At 45.7% G+C, this 24,294-nt stretch overlaps 1 long non-coding RNA gene across 1 annotated transcript; it reads left to right on the top strand.

Annotated features, from left to right (window-relative positions):
- The first annotated feature begins 12,073 nt into the window (after window positions 1-12,073).
- On the top strand, window positions 12,074-17,752 carry LOC114585724 (uncharacterized). Its single transcript, XR_013390861.1, has 3 exons — window positions 12,074-15,272; window positions 16,265-16,394; window positions 17,250-17,752. It is a non-coding gene; the product is annotated as an uncharacterized LOC114585724 (long non-coding RNA).
- The last annotated feature ends 6,542 nt before the right edge of the window (window positions 17,753-24,294 follow it).

A 24,294-nucleotide genomic window follows, 5' to 3' on the forward strand; every position in this document is an offset into this window, starting at 1 on the left:
TGTCAAGAAATCAACACAGCAACCAAAACTGCACAGATTTAAGTGACGGATCGATCTTCCATCACATGGAAGCCAAAGCCCAAATTGTTTTCTATGGTATTAAAGTTAAGAAAAGGATGCTCTCTGGGTAAAAAAGAATCCCCAAGAGTTTTATTTTATAATTAAAGATTTAAAAGGGAGAAATAATACATAATGAATCTCCCAAATTCACACTGTAACATATTTATTATTTATTCTAATATCCTCATCCTTCTTAGACTTCTTTCTAAAGGGGACCTGGCAATTTTAAAACTGAAAAGAATAAAGAAAGACTCCGTTATTAAGCAACTAACCACATATTTGAACAATATTCAACCTCCTGAAGCATAAAAGTCTATTGCATTATATATGCTACGGTATATTTCAGGGCCAAAATAAATATTTATGCTTGACTTAACTTTCAGGTTGTTTTATTTTTCCCCAGACCTAAGACAAATTCTGGGGTTGCCAAATTTTGAGGGGGTCTGTGGGCATATTTGGAATTTCCAGAGTGCTGTGAGAGCCTCTTCTTACTTATTCCCCCAGTAGACAGAAGGAGAGAAAAAGCACAGACATGATCATTTGCTTTTCCATGAGGTCTGGGTAAAGGTCAAATCCAGTAGCATTAAAACATCATCTTGAATTTTTGTTTTACATGAGGTCTCTCCCCACCACAAAGACACAATATTCAATTCATACTAGTAGACTACTTAGATTGGTAGATTATTTAGATCCATTCCAATCTGCATTCAGGCCTGGCCTGGGAATGAGTTGGCCTTGATCACCCTGACTGATAGGGCAGGACAAGGGGAGCGAGACTTTGCTCCTGCTCAATCTCTCTGTTTCTTTTGATACCATTAACCATGGTATCTTCCCAGACCAGCTCCGGGAATTGGGACTTGAAATCCTGTATTACAGTGGTCCTGGTCCTACTTATAGGACCTAGTCCAAAAAGTGGCATGGGGAGAGTGCTTTTTGGCTATGGGGGACTACGGGGTGTTGTTTATACCTAATGCTAAATAATTTCTATATACAGTGGTACCTCGCAAGACGAACGCCTCGCAAGACGGAAAACCCGCTAGACGAAAGGGTTTTCCGTCGCGGAGGCGCTTCGCAAAACGAATTTCCCTATGGGCTTGCTTCGCAAGACGACAGCCCATAGGGAAATCTCCGGGACAGCGGGGAAGCGCAGCGCGTCTTCCCCGCTGTCCTCGGACCTCCTCCGAAGGCTGGCGGCAGGGCGGGGACAGCTCCTCCTGCCGCCGCCGGGCTTCGGAATGATGCCCCGATGCCGGTCGGCAGGCGGGAACGCCTCCCACCGCCGCCCGCCATCGGGACCATGCCCCGATGCCAGGGGCGGGCGGGAACGCCTCCCCCCGCCCCCCGCCATTGGGACCATGCCCCGATGCTGGGCGGCGGGGACGGGGCGGGGCATGGTCACCGCCGCCGGCGTTTAAAAGCACTCTGGGGAAAGCAGCGAAGCGCGCTGCTTTCCCCGAGCATCGGGAAGTCCGGCGGGGGTCCTTGGGATTCCCTCCGAGCCCCCGCCTTTAAAAGCACTCTGGGGAAAGCAGCGAAGCGCGCTGCTTTCCCCGAGCATCGGGAAGTCCGGCGGGGGTCCTTGGGATTCCCTCCCAGCCCCCGCCTTTAAAAGCACTCTGGGGAAAGCAGCGAAGCGCGCTGCTTTCCCCGAGCATCGGGAAGTCCGGCGGGGGTCCTTGGGATTCCCTCCCAGCCCCCGCCTTTAAAAGCACTCCAGGGAAAGCAGCAAAGCGCGGCACGCTTTGTTGCTTTCCCCGGAGTGCTTTTAAACGCGGGCGGCTGGGGGGGGGGAATCCCTTGGACCCTCGCCGGACTTCTAAAGAGCTGCGGGAAGTCCGGGGGGTCCAAGGGATTCCCTCCCAGCCCCCGCCTTTAAAAGCACTCCGGGGAAAGCAGCAAAGCGCGGCACGCTTTGTTGCTTTCCCCGGAGTGCTTTTAAACGCGGGCGGCTGGGAGGGAATCCCTTGGACCCTCGCCGGACCTCAAAAGAGCTGCAGGAAGTCCGGGGGGGTCCAAGGGATTCCCTCCCAGCCCCCGCCTTTAAAAACACTCCGGGGAAAGCAGCAAAGCGCGGGGCGCTTTGTTGCTTTCCCCGGAGTGCTTTTAAACGCGGGCGGCTGGGAGGGAATCCCTTGGACCCTCGCCGGACTTCAAAAGAGCTGCGGGAAGTCCGGCGGGGGTCCAAGGGATTCCCTCACTGCCGCCCACCTTTAGGAGCGCTCGGGGAAAGCAGCGCGCTTCGCTGCTTTCCCCAGAGTCCTTTTAAACGCAGGCGGCAGTGAGGGAATCCCTTGGACCCCCGCCGGACTTCCCGCAGCTCTTTTGAAGTCCTGTGGGGGGGAGAAGGGCTTTTCTTCCTACCGCCAGCCTTCAGAACAGCCTTCTGAAGGCTGGCGGTGGGAAGAAAAGCCCTTGTCCCCCCCACCCAGCCTTCAGAAGAGGTCGGGGGACAGACTGTCCCCAGACCTGGTCTGAAGGCGGTTTCCCTAGGAACGCATTAATTGATTTTCAATGCATTCCTATGGGAAACCGTGCATCGCAAGACGAAAAACTCGCAAGAAGAATAAACTTGCGGAACGAATTAATTTCGTCTTGCGAGGCACCACTGTAGGTAAAAAGGTAAAGGACCCCTGTAAGGTTAAGTCCAGTCAAAGGCGACTATGGGGTTGCGGCGTTCTTCTGGCTTTCAGGCAGAGGGAGCCGGCATTTGTCCACAAACAGCTTTCCAAGTCATGTGGAAAGCGTGATGAAACCGCTTCTGGCGCAATGGAACACCGTGACAGAAACCAGAGTACGCGGAAACACCGTTTATCTTCCTGCCACAGCAGCATAGGCGCCGACTCCATGGGGCTTGAGGGGGCCCGAGCCCCCTCAAAAATTCGTTTGGGGGGGCTCCGCCCCCCCAATAATCTCCAGCGCCCCTCCAGCAGAGCGCCATCGCCGCCCCTCTCCCAGCCCAAAATGCACAGGGAGGGGCGGGCTGCATGCCTCCTGCCCTCCCTCCCGAGCAAAAGCTCCACCCAATTTCCTTTGGAGCTGATTAATAGGCGCAGCACGCTCTCCCCTATTCGCTCACGAGGAGGCGGCGCCACTTTATTTGCATATTCATGAGCTTATTTATTATTCATGAGCTTTCCCGGGCCCCCCCAATATTTTTTATAAGTCCGCGTCCCTGCACAGCAGTACCTATTTATCTGCTTGCACAGGCGTGCTTTCGAAATTCTAGGTTGGCAGGAGCTGGGACAGAGCAACGGGAGCTCACTCAGTTGCAGGGATTTGAACCGCCAACCTTCCGATCAGCAAGCCCAAGAGGCTCAATGGTTTAGACCACAGTGCCACCCACACCCCTCAATTTCTATATGAAGCCACTGGGAGTGGCCATTAGGCGTTTGGGAGGAAGGTGCCATCAATATGCTAATGGCACATAGCTCTATTATTCCACAGTACAGTATCTCAATCAGGAGAGGTGGTGTGGCACCTGGACTGGTGCTTGGACACAGTGGTGAGGTGGATGAGAAAAAATAAGCTGTGGGACTGTGGGTGACTGGTTTCTTTGTCAGAGAACTTAGTTACCGTAATTGCCTGACCTGGATAGGGTTGCACTCCCCATGAAGGAGCAAGTATAAAGTCTGGGAATGATCTGGCACTTTCTCATGCAGCACAGATGTTGACTGGAGTGAGAGCCTGTCAGCATGCATGCAGCACCTCTGCTGGTTGATGATTTGTTTCTGGGCCAAGTTCAAGGTGTTAGCATTGGTATATAAAGCTTGAGGGCAGCTCGCTTGCAGAATTGTCTTGTAAATCTCAGGCCTGGTGCTTGCCAGCACTGCAAAAGGATTGACCCCATACACAGATCTTCATGAATCTTCAGGATGTTTACATAAGAGGACAACAAATCACAGCAGGATGCATCTCTAGGCGCACATCAGATTCATCGTTTTTAATCATTCAGTCAATGAAGACAGATGTAATTGTGATTTGATGGTGGCTGGAAATGGGGGCAGGTTGAGGGGTGGGTTCCAGCAGAACCTGTGTGTGTAGGGATGAGGAGGAAATTTGATTCAGTTATCATTTAAAGGAAAACCTATCTGATCTGCACATCCTGAAACAATACGTGAACCGAAACACAGCCGGCATCTGAAATTTGCACTTCTCCAAATTCTGCAACTCTAGCCAAGTTTTGTGTATGAAAATGCAAATGCTAGAGTAAAGTATGCATAAAAGTGTATATGATAGTGGAAACCATGCAGAAGTGCATGTTATTAGGTGAAATAGCTCTGCAAAAATGTGTACATTAGGAGAAATTTACATTAATGAATTTTCATGAGGACCTTCTTTACCAAAAATGCAAACTGATATAGGAACACAAAGAACTGGAGAGTGGGAAAATGAGAAAAATTGACACTGAAATTAATAATTTGTCCATCTCTGTTCTAAACCTATCTCTCCCCCCCCCCATTCTCTCCGATTCCTGCTGTACCCCATTTTCTCTCCCCCCCCCCACCTCCTGCTGGTCACTCAATTTTTCTTTCCCGCACCCCACAGTCTTCTTGATTGTTCTCTTTTCGCCCCTAGCCAATCAAAGAGAGGGGGGAATGCCTCTTCCAGCTTTGTCCTTCACATGTACTTTTCAAGGAAAAAAGGAAAGGAATTGCTTACAGGTTTTGTGTGTGCCATGGTAAGTCCTCAATAACCCACAGGCACCACACTGCTAGGGATGGATGAATATATCAATTTCACTTTCTCATTTTTCCCATCTGAAGTACTCCAGATTTCTTCTTCAGTTTGATCCATAAAAAGAAGAAGTAGACCTCATGAAAATTCATTAGCACTTTTGGTGCATCTGTGGGCCTAAGAAATGCTTTGATGCTCTGCTCTGGTTGTGTTTCCATGCTTCTCTTTATCCATATGATTGAACTCTGGCCTTTTTTTTATTTAGAACATCATCATATTAGAAGCTTCTTCCCTATAATGGGAGGTGAGCAACTGTAGTTGTAATACAAACGTCTTTTTTTTCCCCTGGGGTGTTTTCAAAGCCGCCTTTGAAATGTTTGAAGAGAACACAAGCCTTCCATCCAGGCTGTTTGAGCCAAAAATGCTGGCAAGGGCTTGTAGAATGAACCAAGCAAGGACATTCATCAGAAATACAAAAGCAACAAGAAAAACCAGCCTCTCTTTCAAAAGAAAAAAGCCCACAATAGAAAGCCACAATGAGTCTGTCGCATTTCCAGAGCCAACATTTCTCTCCCCTCTCTCCATTCCCCCCTCCCTTTTGTTGCATAGCCCTGCCATTTTAAATGGGTTGGCGATGCAGTCTCTGTGACAGAATATGAAAAGGAAGCAAAGTAACTATAGGTTTGGTTTCAATACATCCAGAGGAACTTTGTACTTATTTATAAGCAGACTCGATCGTTTGCCTGTCAGGGGAAAAAAAGAAAGTAAAAATGCCCACCAGTTTCAGAGCTTTTATCACATTTTCTATGACCAAAAGCAATCCAGGAATAGCAAACGACAAAGCTTTGTGCCCAATGTTAGTCACAAAGAAGACCCATTGAAGCTAATGGCCATGACTAACTTAGGTTCATATGTTTAAATGGATCTACTCTGAGTAATACTTAGTTTTATTTGCTTGTTCATTTGTTTCACAATATTTTTAAGCTGCTTGGTTACAACAAAACCTCAACCAGGCTACAAGAAGAGTAAAACGGTGAAATTACCACTTTAGAAAGCAACTGTTTCGGTTTTTAAAAATATTGTTTATTGAGTTTCCAAAAACAACAACATACATACAAGACAAAACAAAGAAACACAGAACAATGACAGTGTGCAGCACATTATTGCAGTTGGAATAAAATAAACAGAATGTTCAAGACACTTTTGCAGAATCGTAATAAAATAGATTCCACAAAGGAAGCTTTTTTAAAAAAGTAAGCAGCACATATCAATAAAGTAACTTCACCAGGTAAGGTTTTGCCCTCAGAAAGTGCTTATACTGTTACCAGATAAGCTGTATATGATTAAACACTTCAGCACAACACTAACTCTCATGGAATTTAGAGGATAAACATAGAGAGAGGCACCGAGTGAGAGCAATGAGAAAACTAAGATGATAAAATAGAAAGATGGATGGTTTGACTTTAGAGACACTTAATGAATCAATCAGTGTTTTAAAACCCTGACTTTATGAAAGGACAGATCAGATAGATTAGATAGATAGATAGATAGATAGATAGATAGATAGATAGATAGATAGATGTTCCATAGACTCCCTGGTCAGAATATATTTGAAAATGTAGTATTAGATGACAAGGTTTCAGGGGAAAAATAACATATACTGAATGCCGCTCTGTTGCTGGGTGACCTCCTCTCTCTCTAATATTTACTAGCACAACCTCCCTGACCCAGAGGCAAGGTAGATGGATGTTTTACAGTTTGCAAATGCTTCTTGAAAGACACTGAAGACTACTTGAGGTAGTTGGTCTAACTCTAGGCTCAAGTGATCAGAGAGGGTGAAAGGATGAATTAGAAGCAAATTGCCTGTAGTCAGAAAGCGTCCCCTTGGGAATAATAAAATGGGCATCATAATCCGCTTTTCCAAATTATTGCAGAAAAGAGAATGAACTCAGGGTTGCTGTGAGAGGCATAGAAAGCAGAAGTCTCTTCCCACAGCACAGCTTTGTTGGAGTTTTTTTTAAAAAATGGAGCAGTAAGGTTATCAAAAGCAGGATGCTTTTACAGGTTTGCAAGAGGGGAGGGGCTACTACTCCGTAGTGGAACTTTGGCTTTGCACAGTTCAATCCCTGTTCTGATCTACTGTTCCTTGTAAATTTCACTTTACTATAGGTTTGCTTTCTGTTTCCTGTTTCCCTTTCAGTCAGTAAAACGATGCTAACCATGGCTGCTGGTCTCCCGTGAGTTCCTTTACGGCAGGCAGGTCCAACTTCAAGTAGCTTGGGATCTACGATCCAATATAAAAAAACAGGCAGTGATCTACCACCCAGGGATGGGTGCAGGGTGGACGGGCGGGCGCTGGCTGCTTCCACCAAGGGGGCAGGGTGGGTGGGTGCCCAGCTCTCCCCCCCCCCAGCCAGCCCTTTCTCTCTCTCCACCCAAGCAGCTTGCTCTCTCTTCCTCAACCCAGCCCTTTCTCTCTCCCCCCACAAACAGTTCTCTCTCTCTCTCTCTCTCTCTCTCTCTCCCTCCACAAACCAGCTGGGCTGCAGAGGTGTCCAGGGGGATGCTTCTCCTCTCTCCCCCCCAACCAGTGTGATCTCTCTCTCCCTCCCTCCGTCCCTCCCTCCCTGTCAAAGGGAGCCTCGCAGCTGATGTGGATCCCAATAGTGTCATGTGACAAAGACACGTGAGAGCAGAAGCAGCAAAGCAGGCTGGGAAGTGCTGGGACTGCACAGTCATTTGGGCCTACTAAAGTTATTCAGGCCTAACTGCTAACTGTTGAGTCACTCTGACATGTGACTTAGCAGCCATTTTCTCTGTAAGATTTCAGTCAGTGTCCGTCTGCCTCAGTTTTGAGCAGTATGTAATCTCAGTCAAACTGTTTGGAACCATGTTGTTTATGAAGAAGTTTATTTTAACCCGGTGAAGCTCTTATTCTTTCACTTAAAAACTCTGCATTATTAATTTACGCTGCGCGTCAAATAGTGCCTGCCCTCCCTCCTTCTGTCCCTCCTTCCCCACTCAAATAGGGCCACGCAGCTGGTCCTGATCCTGATCCCTCCTTCCCTCTGTGTCAAAGGGAGCTTTCCCACACGGCTCCTCCTCATGCCTCTCTCCATCTCTGGCAGCTGCCCCCTTCCCCAATTGGGAAAGCCACGATAAGCCCACCTCCCCTCTTCCAGCAGCATTGCGCAGACCTCTTCCCAGCTTCCTCGTGCCTCCCTCCGTCCCCCGTTCCCCCCGCATGCACTGCTCACAGTTGCATCATTGTTAGCAGCGGCTGCTGCTGCTGCTGCACCTGAGGTTGCAGAGAAAGGCCCTGTAATCTTGCGATCAACGTGCTGTACATGCCTGCTGTAGTCTACCACTAGGTGCCACACTTCGTGTATTTTGCTCACCAAGGTTATTACTGTTTTCTATAATGTTATTTTCAAATTTATGTGACTCAACTGCACTACATATTCCGGGGATAGCTAACCTGTGTGCCTCCAGGTGTCCCTAGACTCCAGCTCCCATCAGTCGTAGCTACCATGGGATTATGGAAGTTGTAATCCAACAACATATGGAAAGCCACAGATTAGCCACCCTTGGCAGTCAGAGATGCTGTAGCTGCTCTGAGATAACTTCCAAGTCTAGATGACTTCCAAGGTTACCTTTGAACACTTTTGTGTTCAGTAATGTTCAATAGTAAGAGAAGAATGTGTGACTCAGTGCATGCAGAAAGAAATCCTTAGCATACTAGCACCTTCACAAAAAAGTGTCTCCTGAAGCCTACTGAGGAGAAGGACTCAAGAGGAAATTGTGCAGAGTTGAGAAGAGCTAGGTATTGGTGTCCTGGAGGTGGATAACTTGCTGTAGATCTGCTAGGTAGCTCTACCTCTTTGGGAAGTAAAGCCAGCTTTACTAGAGCCTTTGAAGCTTATTGTGGCATTTGCCCTTTCCTTGTGATTATGTTTGTACAGGGGAATGGAAATGGTTAATGTAGATTGACCAATGAGAAAGCTCAGAGGCGGAGCCTACCTGGTTTTGAGGCTCAGCCCAGGGGTTTTAGCATTGGGAGATAGGGGAGTCAAAGTGAGACAGAGCGAGTAAAAGTCAAATAGCTAGAGTTGTGACAGCTAGAGTGAGAGACAGGGATAGAACTCAGAGAGAAGAGTGTGACAGTGTGAGATAGTGCCACATCTAGTTAAGGGCGCGCATTTGAGAAACCGTTCTAAACATATTTAAAACTTGTTTGTTCTTCAATAAACTTTAATCTTCGTTGTTGACTTTACAACCTGACTGAGACTCAGTATTTCACCAGAAGAAACCTGGTTGGTGGCAGCGGAAGAATAAAGCAGTGGTGTACAGGTCAATAGTCCATGAAACGACCGGAGGCTCTGTACGAACGCCACACTTATCAATAGCCTGCTATTTTGTTTTTTCCTTTTACCCACATTGCTATTATCAGAAGGGTTTGCCAGGTGGCTCAGACCTACATCAAATTTCCTAAGAAGTTCATTGAACCTCTCAGTTGGCAGCTGACAGTGTACCTGAGCTACTTTAGGTGTGAAGGGTCTCAGAGGGGTTGTGTAGCCTCTCTTGCAGACCTTTGTATGCCAAATGTAGCTGTTTAAATTACTTTTGAGCAAGCAAACATTTTAGTGATTTTGTACTTGTATATATCTTGATCACCATGTAGATATTTTAGGAGTTGGTGGTATATGACTATATCTATCTATCTATCATCTATCTATCTATCTATCTATCTACCTATGTCTCACCAAAAATTGCAGAGCATCATGGGAAACATTGGGACCTCTTTCTCCCCACCCAGTATGCTACACAAGTGATAAAACCACCAATTTCAGGAATTAAGAAACATTTGCCACTTAGAGACAGAGAGTAGTCATTGTGGCTAGTAGCTTTTGCCAGCCTTCTCCTCCATGAATTTGTCTGATCTTCTTTTAAAGCCATCGGCCTGACCCAGTAGATGCTTCTGATGTTCTTATGGTGAGTTTGCCCAAAGGAAGGGCAACGGAGGTGACCAAGGGTCACTGTGACTCAGAATGTGACAAATACCTGAAGGAAGGCCTCCTTCCCTACAGACCCTCTCAGGTGCTACAAATGGCTGCTCCACCACCCTCAGAAGCTGGGGTGGGTGTCTTGCAGCCTGGGAATGGGTCTTCTCTGGGGCAGCCCCTACCCTGTGGAAACCTGTCTTCAGAGAGGAGTGCCTGGCACCTTAATTACCCAGCTTCTGATGAATGCTGAAGATGCACCTCTCAGGGGTAAGGAGGTGCATTTTTTAGACCTGCATTACTGCTGCAATTTTATTTTGCACTGCCTTTGGGCTGTAATTATTGAAAGCTGCCCTGGCAAAGGATCTTCAGATAAGGAGTTCAAGGCGTTCTCGATTAGAAAATTGTGCTTTTTGCGTCAGCATTATCAACATGGCAGGTAGGAAATTGTGCCATCTAGATGTTCACCTGTTCTGCTTCATTGTCCCATGAAGTAGACAGAGAAGCCAGCTGAGAAGTTCAGGATTTATAGCTGGGGAATGGATGAAATCTTTGGACAACTTAGAGATGGTATCATACATGCAAGTGGATGCTGTGATAGACAGCAAGAGGAAAAGGGAGAAAGGCAGATTGCCTTAAAAAGCCACTCCAGTTAGTCAAGGTCCCAGTACCCGCCATGGGGCTTAGATAACCCATGACTAAGGCCCATTCAATGGCCTTCTGTGGAACCTAGTCTTGAATCTATCTTTCACTCGATGTGTCGATAAAATCTGAGGCGCCTTCAAAATCAAATCTTTATTAACGGTACTACTGTCCCTCTACACTGCATTTTGTAGAGCACCAAAAGCAGTTTGGCTAGATTCTGCTCTTGTGTGAGAGCCTGAAATAGCCATAGTTCTTTAGATGAATCTTATTGCTGTTGTAACCCCTATCTCAACGAATTAGAGAAACGGGTGAGCTTAAGTGGTGTAAGACAAACTAGTGTCATTGAAAATAGGGATTGTACCTCCATTTCTTTTCTTCCAGACTTCTTCCAGAGAAGGCGAAGGACCCTGGAGCAAAGCGCGCCTACCCGTGGGAAGCAAGATAGGGGAGACCTGGCCATCAAGCGGAAAGGCATTCCTATCCCAAAAAAAGAGAAACCCCCCCAAAGAAAAACATAGAAAAGCCCCAAAAGGAAGCCCCCAAAGGGGGCCTCCTCCAAGGCATCCGAGGGAACAAAATCATCCTAGAGGAAAGGCCTAAAAAACATCCCCAAAACTTCTCTCACCCAGTGCCCCCTCCCCAGCGCTCCTCCCTGCCTAAGACATCAGCCCCATTTCGGCGGAGGCTGGCACCCCTCTCCCTCCCCTCCCATGTGGATTGCCTCAAGCCCTTAACATCTGGCTCGCATCCACATGGGTGGGCACCACGCTCTCACCCTTCCCTCCCCACCCGCTGGAGACCCTTGTCCAGCATTTCTGGCTGGGGCCCCCCCTACCTGACCCGTCACCTTTGCCCCTCCTCCCAACCCTCCATATGTCCAGACACCCAGCCCCCTGAAGGAGCCCTCCAGCCCACCCCATCCAACCTCAGCCCATCAGAGCTGAAATACATACGAAGCCTCCAGAAAATTGGAGACATCCAATCAGGCGATAAGAGCTTCCCTCCATTGACCAAGGTGAGTCTGTGCCCGCTCGGTAAACCTCTCAGCTTGGACCCAGAGGGAAGGGTCTTGCCCAACTAAGGAGTGCAAAGTAGGACATTAGAGGAGATTTGGCCCACAAGCCAACAATGCTAACCCAAAGAATTCAGAGACGTGGCAAAATTTAATTCCCAAACGCCTGCAAGAGCATCCTCTGAGGGGCGAGGCACCTCATCAACAGACTAATCCTTTTTCCAACCAAGAGGGGTGGTGTGTGCCTTTGCCGCCTTTGCCCCACCTCCAAAACCTTCTGGCAGTCAAATAGGAGAATAACGACAACTAAATAGGAATCCCATCCACTCAGAACTCCTGTGTCCCATCTTAACCCTCTCTGCCACTGACCCCATGGGCAAAATGCACCTAGATGGCCACCAGTCCAATTGCCAACTAGACACAGGAGCCGTGTTTTCTACCTTGAGTGAAAGCCACCTAAAGCCAAGGAAAACTTGTTAGAGGTAAAGCGGGAGCACCCAGAGATACCTTGGCAACTGGAGGCAGTAGTGCCCTCTTGGTTCTGGGGTACTACTCAGTGGCATAGCTAGAGGGGTGGGGGAAGGATGGGGAGAAGGGGAGCTGTGGTTTCTTGCTGGGGACAAGCTGTAGTTTGGTGGGTAAAACACACTTGTTGCATCCAGAAGGGTCACAAGTTCAAGGAGAGCTTTGGAGATCCATTGCCAGTTTGTGAAACCCTGGAGACAATGGTGGTAGGGACACCTTGGTGTCCTGGTTTTGGAAGAACTTTATCTCTCCCTGCCCTGTGGGTGAGCAAATGGTCCCGCCCATCTCTCAAAGTTGGCCCCCAGGGGCTTGAGAAGAGAAGAAGCAAACAGGACAAGCGTCCCTGCAAATCAGCTGATGAGGGGCAGCACTGGGTGTGTTCAGTCCTGCTTCCTGCAGGGTTTGGCCAAGTCCCACGGGGAACTCTCTCATGGATGCCAAGCAGGAATGATTGAACTCATCACCCATCAGCTGAGCTTCAGGCAGCTCAATCCCACTCTCCACAGGGCACAGCGGATGTCAGGTGTGGGGCAGGTGGGCCTGGTTTGGACAAAAGACCTTGCTGGCTAAACTTGTCCCACGCACTGGAGGTTCCCTGGTGGTGTGGGCCCCCGCAGATTTCCACCATTGTTTGTTAATCGGGTTAAAACGTTAGCAGGGTTATTGTAAATTCAGTAGTGTAAAGTACGCTAGATATAGTGGGAAGGGAGAAATAGTAATATATGGTGAAATTAAAATAGGCAGTGTGGCGTTCGTACAGAGCCCCCGGTCATCTCATGGACTAGTGACCCGTACACCACTAATCCACTGCCACCAACCAGGTCCTCCCCGGTAAAATCACTTCAGCCTCAGTCAGGTTCTCAATTAATAAAGAAGAGTGTATTTTATTTCGGACACAAACAAACTGTTACGATATTCCAAATGTTGTTACTCTTTACTTTCTTAGTCTTATTTTCCTCTCTCTATCTCTTCTACCTCCCCTCAATCAAGAACCCACTGCCCTGTCTATCTCCAACTGCCTTTCCCAACCAGACAACCCACAACCCACTACCCACCAACAACTCCCAACAACTCACTCAAACCTCGGGCTAAGCCCTTTTATACACAGGTAAGCTCCGCCTCCGGCTTTCCTATTGGTCTATATTTTTAACCCTATCTCTTCCCACTGTTCAAACATTTTCTAAATGAACGGGCAAACGCCATATCCCTCCCCCCTTAAAGAAGTTTGATCTGGAGGGATAACTGAACAGAGTTATTGGCAAATATTGCATGCCTGGCAATATAGCTTGATTTGTTTTCCCATGCCTGCCTGGCCAGTAGAGGTTCTGCGCAACCTTTCATTTAGTGCGTGTTATTCCCATGTGTGCACCAAAAATGCTATTATGGGCTTGTTGCAAAATCTTTTCTCTATAGGTATGAGAGATTACCAGTTGTTTACAGATTCCTCTCCCCCCCACCCCATACAGTGTGGCAAGGAGTTTTCTTCACATAATCTCTCTGGGCATTTGGGGTTAAAGGGGCGGCAGACTTAGCCGCCTCTAAACAACTGCTTAACCCAACATCCCCTTTTTGCTCCTGAGCGAAACTAGCCTTATGGATGTTTTCAAAAGGAACTATAACGGCTTCAGTTTCTGCTCTGCCCAAACCTTCCAAGAGAGGTTTCCCAGCCGTGCCTCCACTGGCAACTGTTTCAGTTTCCTCAGTAGTGGGTGATTCTTGCCCCCCCCCCCCCCTTTGAGCAAGTAACTACAAATGCACTCTTAACATGCTCTAGGAGATCCCAGCCGATAAGAACTGCTGCTGGAACTTCCTCAGAAATGGCTACCTGCCCCTTCCCAGACCAAACACGGAAGTTAATATCCACTTCAGCTGCTTTTAGGATCACTGGTTCCTTGGCAATTCCTTTTAATTTTATTGTTTTCTCAGGTATTAATTTAGTGGTGGAAATTATGTCCGGATGGACGATTGTAATCTGTGAGCTGGTGTCTCTTAACCCAAGATACTTTTTATCATCAACCCAGATGTTTTCCCCAGCATTTCTCCAGAGGAAACTATCCTGTTTAATCAAGTAACATTATACCACATGAGCCTCAAAATTTTCCTCAGGCTCAGGCCTAGCTAAAACCTCAGTTTTCTTAGCAACCTCCTTAGCCTCTTTGTGCTCCACTGAGTGGATACAATAAGTCTGTGTTTGAGAACCCGAATTCACATTTTTACCCTTTCCATCCCCGCAGTCCAAACTCCTGTGGCCTAATTTACCACACATCCAGCACTTTATTTCCCTGTACCCAGTATAATTAGTTTTATTTCCTTTTCCTTCAGTGGGACCAATGTTAGTCAGGGCCTTGTCAGTTGGACTTTTAGTTTGTGGCATATTTCCCTTATTTGTCACTGAGGTAGGGCTTTCCTTGGCATATTGAAATTTGTTTTTGGGGTACTCCCACACTTTCCCGCCAAATTTCGGACCATCAAATCCATGGTCTCTAATTTCATTAATTTGGTCAGCTAAAGTGGCTGCCTCCTGTAGTTTTGGGATGTCATTCTTTTACCAAATATTTCAATTTCTCATTGATGGTTGTATAAAATTGTTCGAGCGCTATAATCTCCCTGATCTTCTGAACTGAATCGGCACCCTCCTGCTCTAGCCACTTTGTGAGGTAATTTGAAATTTTGGCTCCAAGTTGAGCAAACGTTTCTTCCCTCACTTTTGTCACACTCCTGAACTTCTTTCTTAACTGTTCTGAGGTGATTCCAAATCGGGTGTAAATTAATTGTTTAAACATGTCAAAATTTCTAGACTGGTCTACTGGCATTTGCGCATATATTTCGGCTAAGGTTCCACTAATTCTAGCCCTTAATATTATCATTTTTTCCTCATCTTTTACTTGGAAATCTTTGCATGCTCTTTCAAATGAGATGATAAAAGCCTCTGGATTATCCTTCTCTTTGAACTCAGGAAAACGCTTGAGGTCTATCTTAACCTAACTTTGATCATTTGTGCTATTATTATTATTATTATTTTGGTTTTCCACAGATGCCAATTCCATTTTCCGCATTTCTAACTGAAATTGCATCTCTTTTTCCTTCAGACGGTACTGCTCCCTTTCTCTTTCTCTTTCTTACTCAGCTTTCATTTTATCTCTTTCTTTTTCTTGTTCAACTTTCATTTTATCTCTTTCTTGTTCTGCCTTAAGTTTTTCTCTAATTTAAATTTGTATTCCTGTTCCAACTTCCATTTTTCAAATTCTAAAGAGAGTCTAGGCTCTACTGCCTCAGAAGGAATTTCTGATATCTCCTCTAAACTCTGACCTTCTCCCTGAGGATTCCCATTTTCCTCTCCCTCAGAGCTTTCCTAGGTTGGTTCCCTAACAGGATTTCTTGACTTTTTGGGCGGCATATTGAGCACTTGTGGTCTGACAGCGAAAGAGAGTCAATTCAGAGATCCCCCCCCCCAAGTTATTCTTTCTGGCTAGGTTTTCTTTTAGACTTTGGCCTTGGAGGCTTGCACTGGGTCTTCACACTTCTTCCAGACACTTCTTCCAACCACAAGTCCAATACCTCTGCCAAAATAACCTCACTCTCAGATCCAACTTCCTCTTCACGAGCGTATAAACCAATCCCGCCACGGGCGTATAAATCTATCCCACCACAGGTGTATTTATTTCTCCCACCACGGACGTATTCATTTATTCCACCACGGGTGTATTTATTTATCACGCCGCTGCCGCCAATTTTGTGGCGTTCGTATGGAGCCCCCGGTCGTCTCACAGACTATTGACCCGTACACCACTAAACCGCTGCCACCAACCAGGTCCTCCCCGGTAAAATCACTTCAGCCTCAGTCGGGTTCTCAATTAATAAAGAAGAGTGTATTTTATTTCGGACACAAACAAACTGTTACGATATTCCAAACGTTGTTACTCTTTACTTTCTTAGTCTTATTTTTCTCTTTCTATCTCTTCTACCTCCCCTCAATCAAGAACCCACTGCCATAATGTCTATCTCCAACTGCCTTTCCCAACCTGCCAACCCACTAAAACCAACCAACTACCCACCAACAACTCCCAAAAACAACTCACTCAAACCTCAGGCTAAGCCCGCCCTTTTATACACAGGTAGGCTCCGCCTCCAGCTTTCCTATTGGTCTATATTTTTAACCCTATCTCTCCCCCCTGTTCAAACATGTTCTAAATGAATGGGCAAATGCCACATCCAGTCTTAATGGAGAAAGAAATAGAACCATGGAAGGGGGAAGGGAAGTCAAGGAAAGAATGTCCGGTTGTATTCAGTGAAATGTAAAAGACTCAAATGAAGGCCTAAAAGATACCTTGTCATCATGTCCTTGCAGGTGTTCCCAAGGCGGAGTGATGGCTCTGTGGATTTTGACCAGGACTGGGATTCTTGGAAGAAAGCTTTTGGAAGCCAGCTGATGCAATTCTGGCTGGGAAATGACCACCTTCACTTGCTGAGCTCCTTGGGTAATTGGCTCTCCTTCCTCATTCAGGTTCTTCTGCTCTGACCACCGCTTTCTATTTCACTGCCATCTCCCAGGTCCTCTCCTTGGGAAGGTGGGAGAGGCAGTGTGGTGTGGGACGGTTAGAGTGTTGGACTAGACCCAGAGAGACCCGGGATCGAATCTCATGGCAAGACAGTGGTGCAAGAGTCACCTGGTACACATGTGAGAAGCTTCCTGCCGGACTGGGACTGTGTCTCGGTCTCCTTCCATAGCCATCCTCCACCCCCCTCTAGGGAGGAAGGGTGGCTGTGGCGTGGAATCGCAGGGCTGGGGAGAAGCAGCAGGCAGTGTGACTCCCCCCAGACTTGTGAAAGTGTTTGGGCCAGCTGAAGTAGGCAAGGAGGGTGAGGCCCTTCAGGGGTGGGGAGGATGCTTTTTTGTGTGACACCCTTTAAAGACCATTTTAACCTTCTTTGTCACACTTTGCAGGGGGGGGGTATTGCAGCTGCTGCTGCTGCTTTGGAATCTGCAACCCAAGGTGTTGCTACAAGCCTCCCCCCTTTTTTTTACTACAAAGGATAATAGATCTTGGGTGACTCTGTTGCACCCCCTGGTGATGTCATTGGGAGTGCAACATGGTCCAGCTTCCCCCTCCCTCCCTTACAGTTCGCAGTGACTAAACCAGCCTCCCTGGCCATTATATAGGTGACGCTGTCGCAGAGGAAAAATGAGGTCAACAGTTTCCTTTGCCTCGATGGTATGTAGCCAGAATCTCTGGCTTTTCCCCTCTGTTGCCTTACAAATTGGCAAGGGAGGGATTGGCACATAGGTGCAAAGTTGGTCTGACTTTGACTGGAGTTTGTTCTCTTCCTCACAGGCGATTCGCTTTCCTATGATGCCTTTCTCAGCCAAGGACAGACAGCAAGAGCCCAAGAACCGGAAATAGGCAAAGGTGTATCAAGGAGTCTGGTGCTACGACGACTGCCACCTCTACAACGCCCACCCCTCCTTTGCAGATGGGCTGAACTGTGAAAGTGGCCAAGAGTACCACAATTGCTACAAGCACTCGGAAATGACATTCAGGAGCATGTCATCCCCTGGCTCAATGTTCTCCTTTCCTCCGGAGGCTTCGTGTGTCTTTCATCCCCTGATGGGGTGGACTGGAGGTTTGACTTCAGGGTGGTTTTTTTAGGCCTTTCCTCCAAGGTGATTTTGTTCCCTCGGATGCCCCCTTTCTCTATCTTTTCGGCTTCCTTTTGGGCCTCGTAGGATTTTATCTTTGGGGGGTTCTCTTTATTGGGGTTAGGTGTGCCAGGTCTCCCCTATCTACCTTCCCACGGGCAGGGCAGCTTTGCCTGAATAAGTTCCAGGGTCCTTCTCCCTTTGCTTCATTTCTTTTTAAATATATATAGATTAGTTTTGAAACATATGTGCATTGTCTCATTTTTCAAGTTGCGGTTTCTACAGATCAGCTTCATTTCTTGTGAGACATTAGTGTTACATACGGTTAGGAATAAAAAGGGGCAAGAGGTGAGCGGGGTGGGGTGGGAATGCTTCTATTCTTCTACTTAGTGTATGTGGGGAGGAGTTGTGTCAGTGTCGCTTGTGTGGGTTCTCTTACTATAAAAAGGTATAAACCTAAATCAAACAAGTGTTGGAAAGGTAAAGAGAAAGAAGGTTCTTTTTCTCATATGCGGTGGTCTTGTAGTAAGGTTAAAGCTTACGGGGAAATGATATATAATGAATTGAAAAGGATGTTCGAAATAACCTTTGTAAAAAAAAACAACCAAGAAGCTTTTCCTTGGGGAATTATAGGGACAGCACTACGTAAACTGTATAGAAATTTACTTATGTATGCTACTGCAGCAGCAAGAATGCTACTCATCCCAGCAAAGGAAGAATGGATACAAAAACTTAATGGAATATGCAGAAATGGCAAAACTTACTGGAAGAATAAGAAATCAAGATAACAAACTTTTTATTAAAAAATGGAAATGGTTTATTGACTATTTACAGGTAAATAGCAAACAGATAAAAAACATGGGCAGGATTCTTGTAATAACCTGCAGTTTCATAAGAGTTTATATTTAAAGTAGATAATTAAATGAGCAAGTAGATGAATTTGGATATGCAGAAGATATTAAAAATTAAATTTAAGGAATCACAGAAACAGAGGGAAGGAAGTCAAGCATTGACATGTTAAAATGCTTGTAAAACTTATGAAATTTATAGATTTTAAAAGTATAACTAAAAACCTAGGGGAAAAAGAGAAGAGAAAGGATGAGTTCTGGGTCTAGGAAGGTGCCCCTTTGTAGTCCACTGGGCTGAGTCCTAAAGAACTGGTCCGTCCTGGCGGAAGGGCTGGGGGGCAACTGGACCAAGCAAAAAGTAAGGCAATTTTGCCAGCAGGAATGGCCCCTTTATGTCCTCGGTGAATAAGTTGTTTGGCCTGAATTCGGAATGATAGATGGCAGCAGAATTTTGAAATTGTTGGAGTTCCTTAGGAACACTGGGAAACCTGCTTTGATGAAGCCTTGCAAGATTCTGCCAGTCTTAGAAAAGGTTCCTCTGCATAAACACTCTGCCCCTGCCCCGGTATTTTCTGATCATGAAGTAGAGGACCCTACCCCTTATGTGTCTCACCCCAATCCTGTCCCTGTCAATTGCACTCTTCTTCACCCCGACCTGGCGCCATTCCCAATTCAAGATGCACCCTCAGGCAGAAGGTCCCCATATCAGACTCGCTCATTTCTTTGGTCTCAGCATCCTGAGGACCCTGCGAGTGGGGGGAGGACAACCCAACATGGCTCCTCTGGGTGTCCCCTGGACAAGCTGAGGGAATTGGGTGCTGTAGGCAAAGAAGAGCTTGGGGAGGCCAATGAGATGGAAATCTCCCTGTTGGATTGCAGCATAGAGGGTTTGAGCCGAGGCCTTGCTCATCTGGAGCAAGTGAAAAGAAAAACACCGTCCTCACCTGTGAGGGATGGGGATGAATTGGGAACAGCCTTAGTTGATGTAAGAAGACAGGTTGTTCAGAAGGTGGCATGAGAAAGGAGGAGGCCTGACCTCAACTCCACAGAGTCTTTACCCTCTGAGGCAAATGCCTGCAGGTCTCCAGGCACAACCAACCTGGGTTCACGTCCCATTCTCCAGCACTGATCTTTTCAACTGGAAGAATCAAAGGCCCAGTTTTTTTCAGCTGAAGCAGATCAAATGACCAGCCTAATGGAATCAGCCAGCCCTTTCTCTCCCCCCCCCCCCCCGCAAACAGCTCTCTCTCCCCTCAAACCAGCTGGGCTGCAGAGTTGTCTCTCTCCTCCCCCACCCCTAAACCAGCGCGCAATCTCTCTATCCCTCCCTCTCCCCCATCAAAGGCAGCCTCGCAAGTGATGTGGACCAAAGCATCAGTCACTGTGACTAGATGAGGAATGGCCATAGCTGGAAATAGAAATTCTTTGGTACCTTGGCCACCTGGGCCATAAATGTTGGGTCCATAAATGTTGGATCCTCAAGATAAGCTGTTCCTTCACTGCAATTCCCTCTGAAATAGGCCATCTCCACACTTCCTAGACACATCTGCCCTGTCAAGAGGCCATTTCAGTTTGTTGGTCTGGTCCTCATTTGGGCTATTATCACCTCTAGACCCTGATCCAGCCCCTGCAGAGACCCACCTGGTTCAGATGATACGAAGGGATAGAGCTGACTGTCATCTGCATATCGGGGCCACCTCACTCCAGATCTCCAGATCATGACCTAACGCAGCATAGATGTTAAAGATCATGGGGGACAGAAAACATGGAATCTTGTGGGACCCCCCACAGTGCAATTGCAACAGGGCCAGGCAGAAGTTCACCAACTTCTGGTAGCAGTTCTGCAGATAGGAGCGGGATTATCATTGTGCCTCCAATACAAAACTTGCAAAGTCACTCTAGGAGGATACCATCCATGGTCAATGGCATCAAAAGCTGCTGAGAAGTCAAGGAGCATTAGCAGAGACACCCCTTGGTTGTCTCTCTCCCAATACATGCCATCAAACAAGGCAACGCAGGTCTAAATCCAGATTGAAATGGGTTCAGCTAATCTGTTCATTCTGAAATTGTTTGGTGACCATTCCCTCCACCACTTTACCTCAAAAGCGGTTGTTTGTCATTAAGTGTTAGTTGTCATACACCTCATTCTGTATTAGAATATTTAATCAGAATATTTAACCATTTTGCAATCAGAATCAATATAATCATTATGATATAAATTTGAGCAACAATCATCATTATTTCTCTTCTGTTAAGATTATAAATTCATTAAGTATATTTTTAGGATTGAGAATAGAGGGAACTGTGCAGACAAATGGTGTTAATGGTTCTATAATGTAAAATTGAATTGTATTATGACACTGAATATCAGGTGTAGTAGATATAGTTGAAAAGATTGCAATTTATATACCTTTGCTTTTCATTGTTTGCCTACATAACTTATTAAATGAAATCAAATAATAAATGTTGCACTTAAAAAGAAAAGAAGAAAAGAAAAGCAACGATGGTAATCCAATTAATCCACCATTGCATTCTCAAGAATTACGTAATAGAGAAGATGCAGGAAGAAAGGGAAATTATGGAATTCTTTCTGTTTTGGTTGTTTGACAATTGTTTGTAAATTTCAAAATCTGAAAATTAAATACAGTGGTACCTTGGTTTTCTAACGTTTCTGTTGACAAACGTTTCGGAACTCAAACGTTTCTGTTGACAAACGTTTCGGAACTCGTAAACCCATAAGTAAATGCTTTGGTTTTCGAACGCGCCTTAGAAGTCAAACAGGAGATGCGGCTTCCACTGAGTGCAAATCCCCAAAGCCTAGCTGTCGGCTATTGAGTTTTTGGTTTTCAAATGTTTCGGAACTCGAACAGTCTTCTGGAACAGATTGCGTTCGAAAACTGAGGTAATGCTGTAATTTGAGAGAGAATGCAATGGTGGTAGACAGAGGCGCCCACTTGTTAGCGAGATTGGGTGTGTGACATCCCAATGTTGTGTCAGGACATTGGAGGAGCCAGATGTCAGCAAAGCGCAGATGCTGACAGGAGGAGAAGCAGGCACAGGGAGAGGACAATTAACAGCAGAAGGCAGAGAGGAGGGGGAGAGCAGCTGTAATCTGAGCTCTGACCAAAGGGACAGACAGATGTGCGAGAACAACGATAGTGTTCTGTATTGGTATTCTGTATTGGTTGTGCCCGTGCCTGACCCCAGGGGAGCATCTGGGGAGTGAACAGAGTCTGTTCCCAGGTGTTATGTACTGAAGTTCTCACCCTGGGCCAGCAGGGGGATACTGTAGATAGTCATGCAAATGAAGGATCGAAAGTGACGTTCAGTGATTGGATAGTTTGTATGCAAATGAAGGATCAAAAGTGACGTTCAGTGATTGGATAGTTTTAGAAAGTTGCTACAGTTACATTGTTCTGGAGCTCTATATAAGCAGGCTGACTGAGCTCTTCAGTTCAGTTCTATTCTGGCCTTTGAATAAACAAGAGCTGTTTGAAGAATCGCTGTGTCGTCTGATATGTTCGCCCACAACTTAACACCGGGCTTTTCACCTACCTCAGGTGTTCACCCTTGGCTGACCTATGCTGGAGCCCTGGGTCAGCGCTCCCTTTCTGATGCCCGGTGTGCTGTTATCTGGCCTGCCAGAAACAAGTTGTGACAGGAAATGTACGGTAATTTCCCCAAGGACTACAGGCATCTAGAAGGAGTGGGGCAAGGGGGGAAGCTAAGGATTGGGCCCTGAATGGGTCTGAAGTGATTTGGATTGGCTTACAGTTGTTGAGCTATTTATTGATTTGTAGAGGAGGTGAATCACTTGGCTTATCAGAGCCTAGGGTAGCACCCATTATTAAAGCTATGGGTCACAGAGGAGAGAGGTATAGCTGTCCTGAAAGAAGGGAAAGCCTTGCTGAGCATAAAGATTTGCTTATCCATTTCTCTGGACTCAGCCAAACAGTCCTGTTAACTTGATCTTTGAGTGCTGGAGGCCAGATATACGTTGAAGGGAGTAAATGTTGGAAGGTAATCAGAAATTTGCCATAGAAATTAACGATGCACCTAATGCAGAATGTCTGAACTCATTTGTTATTTGGTGGGGAGAATTTAATGTATGCACAATGCAGGTTGAATAAACACCAAATTAACAGCCAGCCTGTCAGAGCTAAAATAATAATAAATTACTGTTTTCAGAATTCAATCTTGCCTCTGAAAGCAAACATTGTCCTTTGTTCAACTTTAATTGAAAAAATATATATTGTTTTAAACCTAATGAGACAGAACGCAGGCATTTATACAGTCTACATATTACCACGACAAGAAATTTAGTTCATTATAAGTTGTTTTTCAAAAGAAACAACATTTTATGACTCAGAGGTGTCTTTCCCTGGCAATTAGGCCGGGGAGCCTAATTAAATATTAAATCAGTGTTCAGATAAGCATAATGGAATAATTCTGAAAAACCCTCTAAGCTATTAAGACACAGTAACAGCTGGAATACAGTTTTGGTTTTCTACATTTAAATGCACTGATGAATGTTCATTAAAGCATACTCTTAAGGGTTTTTTTAGCCAAAAAAGAAATCACCTTTGAGTAACTTTGGCCACATTCACACAATACATGTTAAAGCACTATGATGCTTTATGTCTTCCCCCTCAAAGAAGTCTGGGAGCCACAATTTGTTACGCATGCTAAGAGTTTAAGTTACCCCTAACGACTTTGGCATAAGAAGTGAATTGTTACAAATGTGTCCCATACCACTTAACCCTCCTGATTTAAGTGAGACATCCCAGAATTACAGAAACCATCCCAGCTTCTGATTGGTACCAGTTGGTATAAAAAGTACCCGTATTTTTCGCTCTATAAGATGCACCAGACCATAAGACGCACCTAGTTTTGGGAGGAGGAAAGCAAGAAAAAAAATATTCTGAATCTCAGAAGCCAGAACAGCAAGAGGGATCGCTGTGCAGCAAAAGCAGCAATCCCTCTTGCTGTTCTGGTGTCTGGGATAGCTGCACAGCCTGCATTCACTCCATAAGATGCACACACATTTCCCCTTACTTTTTAGGAGGGAAAAAGTAAGTCTTATAGAGCAAAAAATACGGTAGTTATGTAATATGATATCTAACCACATCTGAGAGGAAGAAAATAACCACTGAGCCTCTATAAAGGCTCCAGTGCAGACAAACAGCCACAGGATCTGCTTCTAGGTTCCACATTTGCATAACAAATGAATTTCTATTGACAAGACAGTCAATGTATTAAAACTGTTCAAAAAGGGTTATCTTCCTGAAATTGAATTTTGTTTAAATAAAACAAGACAGGTACGGCAATTAACCTACGTTCAGCTAATTGATTTCCTGTTAACCTGCCACAGGTGCCTTGGTGTTTGCTTTTAGAGCCTAAATATACATTGACGCTTTAATCAATGGTGAAGATTGTAATTACACCTTTATTGCACCTTTAATTTTGAGTTAATTATGATCCCACTTGACTAATGCCTCATAAATATGAAAACTCAAAATATGGTCTTTTAATCATGTGAACATTACGGTGTGATAACCTCAATAAACTCCAGTCTAAATGTTTATTTTAACTTGTAAAAAAAAAAAAAAATCTTTAAAAGGATACAGCAGTCAGGTAAATTGTCCTAAGGCAGAGCTTTTCAGTGATGCAGTGTAGGGCCTAGTGGTTAAATTGAGGGTCGTTCAGGTTCATTAAATAGATATTAAATTGGGTCAGGGGAAGATTCATTGAAATTTGTTTTAAACTTTCCATAAAAATGTACTGGATGCTTTGGCTTGGATGTGGGCAAACATGCTTCTCAATGAATCAGTTGCTCAGTGTGATAGTACCAGGGGCATAGGAAGGGGGTGCGGGGTGCCCAGGTGCCATCAT

Source organism: Podarcis muralis, chromosome 15, assembly GCF_964188315.1.
Source record: "Podarcis muralis chromosome 15, rPodMur119.hap1.1, whole genome shotgun sequence".
Lineage (NCBI taxonomy): Eukaryota > Metazoa > Chordata > Lepidosauria > Squamata > Lacertidae > Podarcis > Podarcis muralis.